This window comes from Silurus aristotelis, assembly GCF_946808225.1.
Source record: "Silurus aristotelis genome assembly, chromosome: 10".
Classification (NCBI taxonomy): Eukaryota; Metazoa; Chordata; class Actinopteri; order Siluriformes; family Siluridae; genus Silurus; species Silurus aristotelis.
The window spans coordinates 12,092,587-12,108,909 of NC_139583.1; the positions used below are offsets into that span (position 1 = coordinate 12,092,587).

Genomic DNA, 16,323 nt, shown 5'->3' on the forward strand with positions numbered 1-16,323 from the left:
AAAAAACACTTTCTCTTTGACTTCTGTGCATACAAGCTGGAGGGTGATGTATATGAATCTGGTCAAGGTATATGCTCTTTACATAGCTCCTTATACTATGTGATGATATGTTTATTAATGTCTGTATCTGCAGCTTGAAAGGCAACTGAGTTCAGCCTCTACAGACGTCATAATAATGTTTGTCAGTATTCCTGGATGCATACCACAGATCAACAGAAGTAGATAATTTTATGTAGTAAAATTATGTAGCTTTGTAAAATTCAAGAGTTATATTTATATTAAGTTTGTAATCTAGTGTACCAGTGTAGATTTATTCATTGCTAGAGACTCAAAGCACTTTGTACGTCGCTCTGGACAAGGGCGCCTGCTTAATGCCGCAAATGAAAATTAAAATGTAAAAGGTAAATGTAGTGGTAAATACAAGCAAAACAGGATAAATAATAATTAATAAAAGTTATGTTTTGCTAATATATATTAAATATTTTTTATTGTATTTTTTTTTTGCCATTTCTAGTCCATTGTTGCATGTTGTTTTATAGACATGACCCATATGCAGTCTGCTGACTGGAAATGTTCGGTTCCATTAACAGCTGCTTGGCCCAAATTTGTCTAAAATCTGCATCAACGATGCTCTTGCCAGGACTACTTCATTACGAGCAAGGCCATCCAACCAAGCATGTTTGACATCAGGGTTTAGATGCAAGTAAAAAAGATGTAATATTTCTTTTAGCAGGGGAAATATCTGACTATATCTGTATGTATTTTCTCTTTAGGAAAGATTTTATGTAGCATATTTACACCAAGTTTAGAATACAGACCCATAATGACCCACATAGAGCCTGTTTTTTTCTTTCCCCTGAACTGTAACTTTTGTGAGCAATGTGTGAGTAATTAATCCAACTTGAAATCTAGCTACCTAGAAGGGTAAAGGTTAATACAGACCTCATTTTAGACATTTTAATTTAGCCTGTGTATTTTCTTTAAACTATTGTTAATGCTGTATAATTATAGTTCAGAAGTCATATTTTTATCATGGAAATTATGGAATATATGTGATTATCGCCTTAAGGTTTTAGGAAAAAGAAGAAACCTCTGCTGAAAAATCTGTGTTATAACCCCTCATAATGTGTTTTTTGGTTTGCTATCCCTTCTCTGTGCTTATTAATATAATAATATGTATGAATTGATAATATGCAGAATTGATACTGCATAGAGGTGTGCATGCATTTATTAAAAATCAAAACAACAAGAGATTGTTATGTATAAAAAAAAGTAATTCAAAATTCACATAATTAATAGAAATTAAAATTCATATGTACCATAATGCAGCTATAGAATTTGTTAATAAAATATGAGAAAGGATATGCAATATTAAATTTGACTCTTTATTAGGTATTTAGATTCTCTAAATGTGGTTATTAGATAAAATGTACAGCAAAGATTAAATTGGAAAATTGTGAGAGGTTACGCATCATATTTTATCCCTTTGTATAGCATCGGTGTTCATTTTTCCTGCACCAGACATGGCTATCTTAAAAAATAGCATGTATAATTACAAAACATAGTATTGTATTTGGAGTAATTCAGCAATACATGCTGTCTAAATATTTTTTTAATCTTTGAAAATGTTTCAAACATAATCCTGTATTAACTACTGGGGAAATAAGAGTGGAAGTTTATGGTTTCAGAGAAACAGCTACACCAGGTAAATCCAGTGATTGAAAGAGATCGATAAGCACTTAAATGATTTATGTTTTTCTTGATTGATATGCATTTGTATTACCTTGCAGCGGGGTGTGGAAGTTAGATTTAACACTCTCTTGTCATTATATGGATCAACCTTGACCATGATTTTAAACGTGATCAGCAAAACAAAGACATGCTCAAAGAATTATGTGTTTTTAGTGAAGCCTACAGGGAATGTATATGTGAAGGGATACAGGTGTATGCTAGGCATTAATTGGTAATACATTTTATTAAAATAAGTTGGTAGTAAATGTTATTAAAGATGAACCATATAATTCTATACATGAAGAGAGCTTAAAATAAATCCTATAATGTATTTTGTGTATTATGGAATACACAGAGCAGGTGCCTGTCAATTGTGAATGTGTGTGCCATTTGCTACTGATCTCTTCCTCAGTTTTTTTGTTATCTATGCCGAGGTGGTGTTTTCCCATGTTAATACAATTTTCAATAAAGGTCATTTTGCCAGAAGGTAATGCAAATCAAATTAAATAATAATATTACTTGCCAGAAATCTAGTCATTATGTTGACATTGTTTTACTGTAAATTTTTTGTATTGTTTTGTTTTTCTGTCAAATTAATTGATTGGTGCAAAGAAATAAGAGCATGATTGTAAATGCTGAAATCGAAAACTTCAAAAATAATGCAGATTAGTATAATGTTGATAGTAGTACTCATTTCACCACGAGCAGTTCATGTTCATGAAAATTTCAGGGGTCTGAAAACCAGTCAGTATTTGGTGTGACCACCGTTTGCCTCACACAGAGCAACACATCTCCTTCACATAGAGTTTATCAGGTTGTTGATTGTGGCCTGTGGAATGTTGGTCCACTACTCTTCAATGGCTGTGCGAAGTTGCGTGTGGTTACATGTGGTCTGCGGTTGTGAGGCTGCCAAATTCTGTGAAACGCCTTTGGAGACAGCTTATAATAGAGAAATGAACATTCAATTCACAGGCAACAGCTCTGGTGGACATTCCTGCAGTCAGCATGCCAATTGCACGCTCCCACAAAACTTGCGGCATCTGTGGCATTGTGCTGTGATAAAACTGCACATTTTAAAGTGGCCTTTTACTGTGGCCAGCCTGAGGCACACCTGTGCAATAATCATGCTATCTAATCAGCATCTTGATATGCCACACCTGTGAGGTTGATGGATTATCTTAGCAAAGGAGAAGTGCTCACTAACACAGATTTAGAACAATATTTAAGAAAAATAGGCCTTTTGTGTACTTAGAAAAAAGTCTTAGATCTTTGAGCGTTCAGCTCATGAAAAAATGAAGCAAAAATCTAAAGTGTTGCTTTTCTAATTTTGTTCAGTGTTAATAGAAAATGTTTTGTCCAGCAGATTCTTAGGCAGGTTAGGCATATATCTGAGGAAACACTGTGTTGAATACATTGTTTACCGGACAGGTAAGCAGTAATACAAAAGGACATGAAACTCTAATAAACCTAGTAAAATAACCTTAAGAGAAATAGGGTTTTATTTGAAGGGGTTTTTTTTACTTGTTTTTGAAGTGAAGAGTTTTGAACTTGAAAGGAAAAGACAGAGCTGAATGTTCTCGTCTACATTCCACATGCTGGGTCACTGAGACCTGGGAGTCTCACAGAGGCATGGAAAATAGACTTTTTTGTGATAGAGATTTTTTTTTTTTTTAAACCATGGCTCTCTCATCTTTTGAAAAGAGAAGTGGGCATTCACAGTGATTATTGTATGACATCAGATAGTTCATAAGTAATTTCATATAGAATACACATGCAATATTTCATGTATTCAAAGTTCCAAACGAATATAATTAGTGCCATTTAATAATCACTGTGTAACATCTGCAAAGATTCAAAGTGCTGGAAATAGTTAACCAGCTTTATACTAGTCTCTAGTTTCTCTTAAACTTTTCAGCATGCATCTGATGATTCAGTTCATCCAGTAATGTAAACTGAAACAGCCTGACAATTCCCCCCCTCTTAATGTGTGCTTGTCTATATATCTTTGTGCATGGGCTATGTATCTTCTCTTAACTGATGATACTAAGCATTTACTATTTGTAGCTTAGCTACTTGACACTATATTGCAAGTTATACTTCACTGCCTTGTTGCCATTCATAGCTTAAATGACTGCTTTCTAAGCAGAGCTTGAAATTCACCTTTTGTGTTGGAGTTGACAAGGCCAACCGCATACCAGCCGAGGCAAAGACAATACTTTTACCAATCAAGATCAAGACAAACCCAAAAGAATATAGACAAAAGACAATATATAGACAAAAATATAGACCTATACTGGAAATCTGGCACACAGTAATGGTCATATCTTCAATGTTCAATGGGAAAATATGTCTTTCAAATCAAAACAGTGTTACAGACCATAACAAATGATGTAAAGAGGTTGCATTGAAGAAGCACTAGTGGATTTATTGAGAGGAATGAGAAAAAAGGCTATGATAAATATACAGTGGTTTCTCGATTTGTCCTAAGTGCTACAACCTTGACATTTGCCTTGAATACTGACACTTACTTCAACATTCATATTTAATTGTGGCACTTTTCCAGTTGGCTCGTTTAACAGCCTGAAAAAAAGTCTACCTTATTTGCATTTCACTTTGGTAAAAGTATCTACAAAATGAATAAATGTACATTTCAATTACTCCATTTGGGTGCAAGATAGAAAGGCTTCAGACTTTCAAAGCATGTCACTTTTAATAATCTTTGATTAGTATCTGCAATACCATCCTGAACACTATTCAATTAGGTGGTCATTTGGAGTGACATAAAGCATCACTTTATTCAAGTTTTGGTGTTTCGTTCTGCTGTGAGTCAGAAAGTGATGTATAAGCATCTTGTCAGAGCTACTGACCGATACGTCCCGCTATTGAGGCACGGCTCAGTCAAGGGGAACTGTGGAAAAGTGGATGGTGACTCTACTCTAACATGATGTAAGGTACTGACCTAAGATGATGGATGACTTTGAGCTTGGTTATTTCCCTCAATGCAAAGTGCTAACAGAAACCACAGACTAATTCCAGTTGATTCTGAGTTCATTCTGACAAAAGTAAGCCTTAAAATTGAAATTTTTAATTTAAAATATTATTCAGTACTATTTTTTCCAGAGTCAAAAGAAAAAGCTCAGTGTTCTATTATATAACATAATTTTTTTGTTTTGTTTTGTCCTCTAAGCAAATACTAAATAAAAAAGAAAGTGCGGATGGACAGCCATTAAAAGGCCTATATCAGCTATAGAGATCTGAGGAATGGTTTGTAAGGAAAAACCTTTAATGTTCAAAGACTTTTCAGATGTATTCTGGTGAAGCACCATCTCACTTTTTTTGGTCACAACTCTGTTTTAGATTTAACATGTAATAGTCATCTCACATTATTTTCTCCTAAAGACTCTAAGCACGTTTTGGGTCGGTAAAGGCTGGATTAGATTAAATATTTTGATCCAGATTTTTAGGTAATCTTAGATTGTAGTGATTATAGTCCTGGCTATGGATTGAGGGTCAGATTTCTTTCTTTTGAAAGTTTTATCCAGCACCTTTGGGTATAGTCTGTACTTTAGTAAAAGTTAACTACACTGCTAATTTGTAATTCCAAATTTATTATTATCTACAGCTGGTTTCATTGTTTGGGGTAGTGTTGGATAATGTTGTCTTTTCAACACTACCCAATGGTTATTTATAAAAAAAAAAAAACTATATAATTGTCAGGCCGACAAACACAGGCGGAAACCGAAGTCCGTTTTACGAGTTTAATGGGACTATGACTATTTTAGATGGGACTATGAACCCCTGCCGTAGAGCTTGCTGGATGTACTCCTCTATGGCAGTTTGCTTTGGAGTGAAAAGGGGATACACCCTACCTCTAGGTAACTTAGCATCCGGAACTAGGTCAATGGCACAGTCCCAGGGTCGGTGTGGGGGCAGCCGTTTGGCGGCTTGCTCACTGAACACGTCAACGAAGGCCTAGTATTCTACTGGGATCTTCATCTGGATGGGATAAGGGGCCTCCTCCACATGTGTAACTGCCAGGATCATGGATGTTTGAGGAGGGAAAGAAAAGCGGGCGAGTCAGCGTTCCTTACACTTGGGACTCCACTCCAGGATGTCACAGGGATCCCACGAGCACCTGGGGCATGTTTAGTTAGCCAAGGCCGGCCTAGGATCACACTCACTGTTAAATTCTCCAGGACCAAGAAACTGATCTCTTCTTCGTGGAAGAGTCCTTTTTGGAGAGTGATGGTAGGTGTACAGTACTTTACCCAGCCCCGCCCGAGTGGTCGCCCTTGGATGGCTAGTTCCCGTGTCCCTCTCCCGGTGGAGCTAGAGCTGGTCCAAGCTTGTCTGGGAGATGAAGTTCACCGCGGAGCCGGAGTCGACTAGGGCAGGAACCGAGATGGACAGAGCAGGGGTTAATAGGGTGACTGTGAGCTTAGACAGACAGGAAATGTCAGTGGGGAGGTCTATGGTACTCACCGTGGGGCGTGGAGTTCGTGCAGGACCCTGAGTGATGAGATGATTATGGTTCCAGCAGTACAGACAAACTCATGCTGCAAAGTGACGTTCTCTCTCTCTCTTGGAAAGTCTCTGCCATAAACTCAGGAGTTGGTCAGCGGTGGAGTGCGTACTAGTGGCGGTGCCGGAAACCTCCATAAGGTGGTTTGTGTATAACGAGTAGTAACGGCCGTACTTTCTGAGCTCCTTAGCGCTCTCGCCCATGCTAGTGCTCTGCCCAAGAGAAAAGAGATAAGAAACGCCACTAATGGGTAACAGCATTACCTGGAGAATGACACTCAGCCGCTTCACCGGAAAAGGTGGACGGAAGAGCCATCGGGTTGCCGGAGGACGAGGCCGGGTTTTGGCTTGTCACGGCCGGGGCGAAGGGTTCTCGGAGGGTGTTTACTACTCCGACTGTTTTTGGTCCGTTCTTCTGTCAGGCCGACAATCACAGGCGGACACCGAAGTCCTTTTTACGAGCTTAATGAAGTAGAGTAAAATCAAACATTGGTAATATTCGGGGGTATAATCCGTATGGTGATTGGGAATACAGGATTTTGATACCATAACGGGAAGGTCACCAGGAACTAGGAAGCCCCTGAGGAAAGTAGGGAAACAGATCCGTTGCGCCAGTGGAAAGGCTAGATCCACGGAGAAAGCGAGATGAGAAGGCTTAAGACGAGTCCTTGTGTGTTCTGCCAGATTATCTGAGAGAACGGACACGGAAGGAAGGGAGAGGGGTCTTAAGTAGGCCCTGGGCTGATGAGCGCCAGGTGCCGGTGCTTAGTATGAGGCGAGGCTGGTGGATCCCTGACAATAATACAATACATATAATTTCCTATACATCAGAGAATAAATGCAGAACTCATTACTCTCTTAATGACCTTTAGAAACTTAGCCCTCCACAAAACACAATTTTATACTGGATTAACAGAATAATGATTACCCCTTTTTTTTTAAATTTAATTTGATTAAAAAAGACACAACTTTTATTAGACAATAATGAATAGAATTTGTCATACATGCCACCCTAACAGTCTTTTTCTCCGCCTTTTTACTTGCCTCTCTGTCCAAAAAAACTTAGCACCTGTATGTGTATCTGGGGATATGCCACTTACTTTGGGCCTCCCTGCGGGCATTTGGTTCACATGGGATTTTAGTAAAAGCTCACAGGATTTTTTCTGTTCATTGCTACCACCACTACTGTCAACCCCAGGGGAAGTTTTGGGTGACACTGGAGGAGAACCAAATAGGCTAACAGAGCTCTGAGGGGGTGGCTGCAAGACCATCCATTTATCCTACACTCCTCATTTCCTCATTGAAAAGGTGGGACAGGTCCCAGCTGAGTTCAGTCCCCATTGCAGGCAGCACAATTTCTTAAGGCTATGTGGTGTAATATACCAGAACTGTATGCAAACAGTTGTGCATGATAATTTGCAGGTGGCTCACACAAACAGCTCACACAAACTTTGGAATTCTTCAGACTTAAAATTGCCACCATGATCATTGTATAAGACATGCAGAGTTTCAAAGTGCTTACCCACTCTGCACTGAATATATCAGTCACTGTCACAACTTGTTTGTTGACCTATTTTGGGAAATATTCGTGCAGCACCAATATGTTTCAGTTATTTTATTCCATTTTGTTCAAGAGGCCAATTATAATGGGAGTGTGGGTTTTTGTTTTTTTTGTTTTATAAGAACAAGCTTATACTGTCCAGATGTCATAATACAGCACCATAGTAAGATATCCTCCTTTAAGTTGTTCCAGTTGTACTGATTTTAAAGTGTTGGGGTATTGTCCAAATGCTTATTTCATTATAGAATGCTTTGAATATGTATGGCAGGATTATCTGTGAGTATTCCTGATACACTAAAAAAGAATTCCTATGAGTCTTGCATGCTCTAGTTGCTGAAATACAAGGCTACATCTCTGTCCATGTAAGATATTCATTGCCCTGCTTCATCCGACTCCACAGAGGTAATGTCAGTGTGTTATTGATATTATTAACATTGCCCTCCATCAGTACCTCACTGTATAGCCTAACTAATTGGTCAGCACTGGTCCATTAATATTGCAGCGGCTCACACTTTTACCATGTACATCCTGATGATAGAAGTAAGAATTTTACTTTTCAAGTTTTCTCAAGCTAACAAGCCCACTGTTTCTCCAGTTCATATATGCAGTACAATGTGTTGTGGTTTGTTCATGTAGTGAGAGTGCAGCCCAGAAGGTATTGCTAAAAATAAGTGTCAATTCCACAGCACCAAATGGTGTAAACGTATCCGTATGGTAAAATATATTAGCTCCAGCTGGGAAATTTAACATTTACTCTAGGCCAAAATATATATTTTTTTCAGATCTTTACTGTCCTGTGTTTGTAACAGGACAGTACTGATCATGGAATGAAAATCAAAGAACTGTGTGGGAACCAAAGTAAACTAGTTTGCATTGTGACACTTTTCAGTTCCTCGAAAGTCCCTATGGAATAATTTCTTGTGAGTGTATGAAGGGGTCATGGAAACAAAGTCTCATACAAATCATCAGCACTAAAAAGCAATGGCAACAAATTGATACAGTATATTTTATATAAACATTGGGCAAATGCAAGGACTTTGAAACATTGTGAGAAATCTGGAGAAAAGATATCATGCCCAAAGAGTATGTGGCTAAATGAGCAACTTGTCCCTAAAATAAACAGCACTAGACAAGTTTACACTGCATGCTGGCCAGGTTGTGATCCATATTGGCTCATGGCTGGTGCATTACTTAATTTTCTATGCAAAGATGCCCTACTAGCTGCAGAAAGTTTTGACTTTGCATGCTCTGGAAATAAATTCCACTCATGTACCAAAAGTCAAAAACAAGGTATTGTTTGCTAAAGAAATTGGGAGTAAAAAATGTATTAAATCTCATGAATATGTGGCTCAGACAGGGTCTTTTTCATGACTTGCTAATGCTCGGTTCTGTAACAGTGATGAGTCAGAATCTTTGTATTTGCCCATCAAAATGCACTTTTTTTTTCATGGTTATAAAACCAAAAAGCAGGACCAAAAAGACTGGATCTATCATGCCTGGCCCAAACCACCAACAATATGTGGTTCTTTACATATTTATAGGACTCACTGCCACTATATCTACTGCCTTAGACCCTTAGAAACATTCCCTGTAAAATATATATTCATGCATGCTATCCTGGCAACGGTCTTGGTTTGTGATGCTCCCTAATCAGCACAGTCTCAAAAATAAAGACTTGAAACTGCCGCTGAAAGCAGTGGTAACAAATCACATCATAGCACGTAAGACACAGTAAAAGTGACTGTGTATTACTGTCAGTTTGAATGCATAAATGCATTTGACCTATCAAAGAAACATTCAAGGGGGAAATGCTTTTTAGAAACTGTACTGTTTAGGCCTTAATTGAGAGGTTTGACATATGTGTGGTTGATGCTGTAACAGAGGGGAAGAACATTTCACCCTGTACCACTTTATATGAGGACCAGGATATGGATGTGCATTGGTACTGAGAAAAAATCTTTCTTGAAAGTGGGTATTTTTGCCTTTCTGATGATGGGAGAAGATGTTTAAATATGTTGCTTTTAAGTCAACATTAATTAGCATGAGATGTGTAGAATGTATATAGGTTTGATGAATTTACTGCATTCATTCATCCAGCAACAAATGTTTATCCTGGTCAAGGATATGGTAGTTAAGGTAGATATTCTCAATTAGTGACATATAGAACCAACTAAGTTAAATATCACATGAATGTTCAATGTTTTTGTAATATCTTTGGACTTACATGTCATTCAGCAAAATTTGTGTACATTTCTGCACCATTTAAAGATACCTCATGTTGCTGACACTTTTATCCCTAATGACGTACATTTGAGACCTAGCAGAAGCTCCCAACCATGGCTGCTGGTATTCAAATCAGTAGCCTGAGGCTTTTATCACTGAGCTACCACTGCTGCAGCTCACAGCAATGTGCAAAGCAAAAGCAGACAATGTGTTTTGGTTTTCATTGGAATCAGTAACATCTGGGTCTGCTTGTTACTTGACAGCTTCTCTTCAAATGCCCTAACCTGAAACAGTAGTGGCACCTGGACTCATCCTACTACATGTTTCCCTTTTACACCTCTTTTGCCTACAGGAAATGCAAGGATTATGATTCTTCTGCAAATTGTACTGCATCTCTATTGTACCCTTCACATCATCTACCCCAAATTATAATTTTGCCAAGATTTATATCGATGCACAAAGCTTTGTCCAGGGTGAGTGGTCACGTCTAACTACTTTTGCAAAAAAGCTAGCACTGCTCATGGCGTTAAAAAAAGAAAAACAATCATTTCCAAAGTCACGGCTTTCAGCATCCTCAATGGAAACTTTTACTGAGATCATTCCCCAATATGTGCAATGCTTCAGCAGGCTTTCAGACTCTCTGTCTCAGTTCAATGCCCACAGTAGAAGCATGCTGTGATGTGATCCCATAAGCAGGCTCCACCTCCTGAACTATGCTTCTATAATCCCTCTGTGAAGACCTGGAATTCTCGTGAGTCACTGATCCTGCATTACCGATTAGACAAAATCTGAGCTGAGTTGCCATAGTGACACAAGAATTCCTTCCATGAACTGGAACCATTTAATTTGCCTGCATTGAGAAATGGAATTTTCTCTCTCTCTCTCTATGTTGCATGAGTTAATCACTGTTGTCACTGTTGTCAATTGAGATATCAGAGCAAATGGAGCAATATGGAGTAATGCCATCAAGCCTACAACATGATCTTTTTTATCCTTACAAGCATAATAACAGTTAGCTAGCTTTTCTCTTTCAGTTATAATTTTCACGTTTTTACGTGTCTCAAACTGTTAGTGCTTAGCTCCTGTGCATTTAAATAACACTAGCAGCAGAACCTTTTGGTTAAATCATCAGACAGATATTTACATCACATATTTAAGAGAAAGAGTTCATTCAAACGCAAGGTCACACATAAACAAATTCCAGGACTAGTACTGTAATAGAAACAAAAATATAATACTGAAAATCACAGATAAAAAAAACAAAACTAAATGTTCTAGTTGTATTTTTCACATGGCTCTTTACCCCAGAGATAACCTACAGCTGTGAAGTGTTCATAAGTTCTGGTGAGACTGAATTCAAATAATCCTGTTATTTGTTGTATAACTGGATGTACTAGCAGGCTTAGCATCTTTCTCTCTAAACACGCCCAGCTTCAATTGCATCTTTTCCAGCTGTGCCCGGAGGACTCCAGGAGAAACACTGGAGTGCATAGTGTTGCAAATTCCATACCAGCATTCGGGTTGCTTTTTTCTTATCTAGCACTGCAACAATTTTGCCTGACATATCACGTCAAAGGCTGATTTATACCACAACGTGCAATCGTGAAGTCTTTCTGGTGTTCCTGCAGCACACCCTGCTGTGCCTGAACTCAGCAGCTCTCTTGCAAACAACAGTCAAATCTGCCTCTAAACATAAAGACTGAATCACAAAGTTAAGTCATCTGGAGCTGAAATCAGGAAGGCAAAGCAGAAGGTGAATGAGACTGTCCTCATATTCAGTGGAATTTTTTATGCTGAGGATATAGACAAGTGGTAGGGCATTAAAGTACGGAGAGGATTGTGATTTAGGATGCCTTTTTTTCTCTCTCTGACATAAATGTTTGTCTATGTTCAGTACTGAACCATCCAAAATTATTTTCCAGGGTCCCAAGTTCAAGTTTTCGGATCAGAACCAGAAAAAATATATACTAGGAAATGCATAAAAAAAATAATAATAAATAAATAAATAAATAAATAAATAAAGATAGATAGATAGATAGATAGATAGATAGATAGATAGATAGATAGATAGATAGATAGATAGATAGATAGATAGATAGATAGATAGATAGATAGATATGGCATATTAAAAAAAAAAACATGCAGAGTTTGATGAGCTTATTAATGTTTTGTTAGCTAAGGGCTATTGGGCTATTGGCTAACATCACACATTTGTGTTAAGCCATATACAAATTGAACATGCTTCATTGACCTAATCCACACATTGAGTAAATACACTTTAAGGGTGTTAATTGTATAAAAATGGTGCTGTGAGACTATCAGTTCATGTAATCTTTAATTAAAACCATTAAGCACACACTCAGTCACCACTCCAAACAGAAGCACTATTGTTATTTGTTTTTCCACCCATCTGCTTGGAGTTTTTTTATTTTATATTTTTATGTCATGAAATATGAGAAAAATTGGCAGCAACCCCAAAAGAACCTGACACAATGGTTAATGTGATAAATGGATTGTAGTGGAGGCTGTCTTTTTGGAATAGGACCGACTCTGGGAGTGATGGGGCTGGTAAATAGGACACAAACACCTGACACATCAGTTAACATGAATCTCGGCAGGAGTCAGCTCTAAGGCTGCCACAGCCAATCAGGGCTCACACAGAGTGACCCACACCACTGGCTCTTTCACTCTCATCGTTTATCATTTACCTAGCTTACCTCACAAATCTGCATGACCACAGAGGCCACAAAATAAAAAAAAAACATAGAAGGTCAGTGTAGGGAGAGACACATAGCATCAGAAAATATGCCATGCTCAGGTGAAGCTTGCTAAAATGCCCTAAGGTTGGCAAAGCAATGCAATATTTAAAATGTAAGGAGGCACTGATTCTCTCTATTGATATTCTGGACATGTTTGAACACCTAATGTGTGAGTCCAGGTCTAGACCTTTTGATAGCTCATTTGCCTTGCCCTGTACTCCGATTTGGACTCCAACAGCAAATCGGCATCTTAATTAAATTGTGCTTTGCTGTTTACATTATCCGAAGGATGTACATGGCTGGCCATTCTCTCTAGTAGAAGGCATGACTGGATATTTGGATTGATAGGACTGGTCGATGTCAGCCATTCATTTTAATATTATAGCCATATGTGAAAAAATATAATTGTATTAAGGTCCTAAGCATCTAATTGGATGTAATATGTATATGCATAGTATTTTCTAATCTAAACAAATATAAAGCAACATACAATTCAACAGAAATGTGAAATTTGTCTATTGCATGGATGTCTTCTAAAATATCACTAAATTCCCCAAATGGCATTTATTCATTCAATCTTACAGAAGCCTCTTCTCCAGAGTGATTTACAATGATCTTATTTAGAAACCTGAGCAGTTGATGGTTAAGGCCCTTGCTCAAGGACCCAGCAATGGGGACTGGTGGAAAGCTCCACCTCCTGTCTTTTAGTCAATGCCACTGTCTCTAAACCATACAACATTGCAGGTCTCACTACAGGTCTATAAACTTTCCATTTCACTCTTGCAGATACCCTTCTGTTAAAAAACACTCCTGCCACACTTCTCCACCCACTCCACCCTGCCTGCACTCTTTTCTTCACTTCTCTAACACACTCTCCATTACTTTGCGCTGGTGATCCCAAGTACTTAAACTTATCCACCTTCACCCTGCAACCACTCCACTGCCCTCCCTCTCATTCTCACCCATGTACTCTGTCTTACTCCTACTGACTTTTATTTCTTTTTTTTTTCCAGTATGTACCTTCACTTGTCTGAGCTTCTTACTCTCACCACAAATCACAATATCATCCGCAAACATCATAGTCCATGGAGACACCTGTCTGACCTCGTCCGTCAACCTATCCATCACCACTGCAAACAGGAAATGGCTCAGAGCCAATCCTTGATGCAATCCAACCTCCACCTTGAACCAGTCCTACTGCACACGTCACTGTTGTCACACTGTCCACATACATGTTCTGCACCACCCTCACATTCTTCTGTGACACACCTGACTTCCACATACAATACCACAACTTTTCTCTCAGCACCTAGTCGTACGCTTTCTCTAAATCCACAAACACACAATGCAACTCTTTCTGACCTTCTCTACATTCTCTATCAGCATTCTTCAAAGCAAATATTGCATCTGAAGTGCTCTTCCTTGGCATGAAACCATACTGTTGCTCACAGATGGACACCACTTCTCTCAGCCTGGCTTCCACTACTCTTTCCCATAACTTCATGATGTGACTGATCAACTTTTATTCTTCAAGTTGTCAAGTTTCAAAATCAACCATCTGATAGTATCTCCAACTTGTGTGGAGAGGTTGCAAAAAACAAGGGTTCCTGATCATTTAAAACAAATGACAGCATCTGCACTTTGCCAAGCATAATCATATAGTGGATCATTGATGTGTCTTGGCTGAATTATTACAGGAATAAACACAGTGATATTTTCTCATTCTAAGAGCTCACAAAATTTTAAAAGTGGTGGTCATGGACATTTTGAAATTAGTGTTTATACAAAACATACATTATGTTAAAGTGTATTAGGTAAGATAAGTAAGACTTTAACAAGATAAGGTCTCTAAAAATACATGGGTTTGACATTTGAATGATTACCATTCACGTTTATGAAGCTCCACCCAGAGGATCTACAGTACATTGACATGATAAATAGTGTCGAATAAATGACAGACAGGTACATACTACATAGATTATTCAATTTCTATATATTAATTTGAGCTATTTTCTTTTTTTCTTTTCTTCTTGAGTTGACTAGATAAAGAACAGTAATGTTGCATTTAGATGCTGCAGTTATAATATATATGTTTTCATTCATTTAAAAAACACTTTAAAGAGTAGCAGTAGATGTAGCATTATCTTCAAAGAAATGTGGTATTTTTAGGGGTCTCAGTTACTAGCACATGCTTGATCTCTGACTTTTAGTTAGATGCTATTTTTTAAGTGCCAAGAGATTTCACTTTTCAACTGAAATGTCTACTTAGCTTTTGTTCTGTAAGTAAAGAGAGGTGAGCAGCTGAACATTTTTATTGCAACCTTGACTATGGAAGATGAACATAAGTCAAGCAGATCTAAGTGGCAGCAACAACAGCACACTTTCCAGTTTGCTCAGGTTCAACTGTCTGATGTTCTACATCACATCATCATGAGTGGAAGTGAAAAAGGGCAGCTTACCAAAGTACACGTCACCTGCAGCATATTCACATAAATGCAACTGAAGAATGTGATTATTTTGTATTTTCATTCTTGGCACCATTATGTGTTCATCCTGTGTTTAAGTGTGTGTGGATGTGAGTTTTTTTATGTGAGCTAATGTGTGCCCAGTACATTTACCTCTGCCCTTCACAGTTCATTTCATTCCCCATCTGTTTCTCATCCTGAGTCTCTGAGCTAAGGACTGATTATTTTCCATGACAAAGTGAAAGACGCTCTTAATTCACACCACCGCTTCCCCACCGACAATCATTATCTGAACCTGCATGATAATCCAAAAAGGTCAGCCTTCAGACTGACACACTACTCACTAAATCGCTGAGATTAAATTCCTTACTCCATTGTCACCCAGGCCTCCTGGTTGAGGCCTCCTTTGTCAACAGTCTCCTTTTACTCCCCTTACTAATAGGAGTTAATACACTAAATAAATATACTCTTTTACATCAACAATAACATTGGTTCTTAACAAGTATTATTTACAATCATACACTTGCATTTAGTATAGTATTTTAAAATTTTGTTTAACAATTATTATTATCCTTTCATTTTGCTCTCCATATATTAATAAGAATTCTTTCATGTAAGCATTTTATATAGGTTCTGTTACTAATCAACAATAAAGTTGTGTGAGGTGGCCTGACGTAAAGTGAAATAACTTTAGCAACTACAAGTTTACAAGTAGCAGTACCGTCATGTTATAACAGATTTGGGTCTCATACCTTCAATAAATCTACAGTATATAAACACATTCTAGACAATTATAGGCTTTCAGTTTTGTTGCAAAAAATTGGGAAAAAAACGAAGTCAGGAGTGATTGTCGGGTGTCCACATACTTTTGGCCATACATTGAATTATACAATAATTTAAGTTCGAAATGTTTAGTTTGATTTACTTCAGACTATAGTTCATTTAGGTAAACATGAGCTATAAACTTACACTAAAACACAATCAGCTTGACTTCTGGTTTATATATAACTTATTGCTTGCAACAATTAAAGATTCATTACAAAACTGTCAGTTATACTGCAGA

At 37.8% G+C, this 16,323-nt stretch overlaps 1 protein-coding gene across 1 annotated transcript in view; it reads left to right on the forward strand.

Moving 5' to 3' along the window:
* cUnh11orf16 (chromosome Un C11orf16 homolog) overlaps positions 1-16,323 on the forward strand; it is a 237,177-nt gene that overhangs the window by 46,076 nt on the left and 174,778 nt on the right. The gene's annotated exons all lie outside the window — the stretch shown is intronic.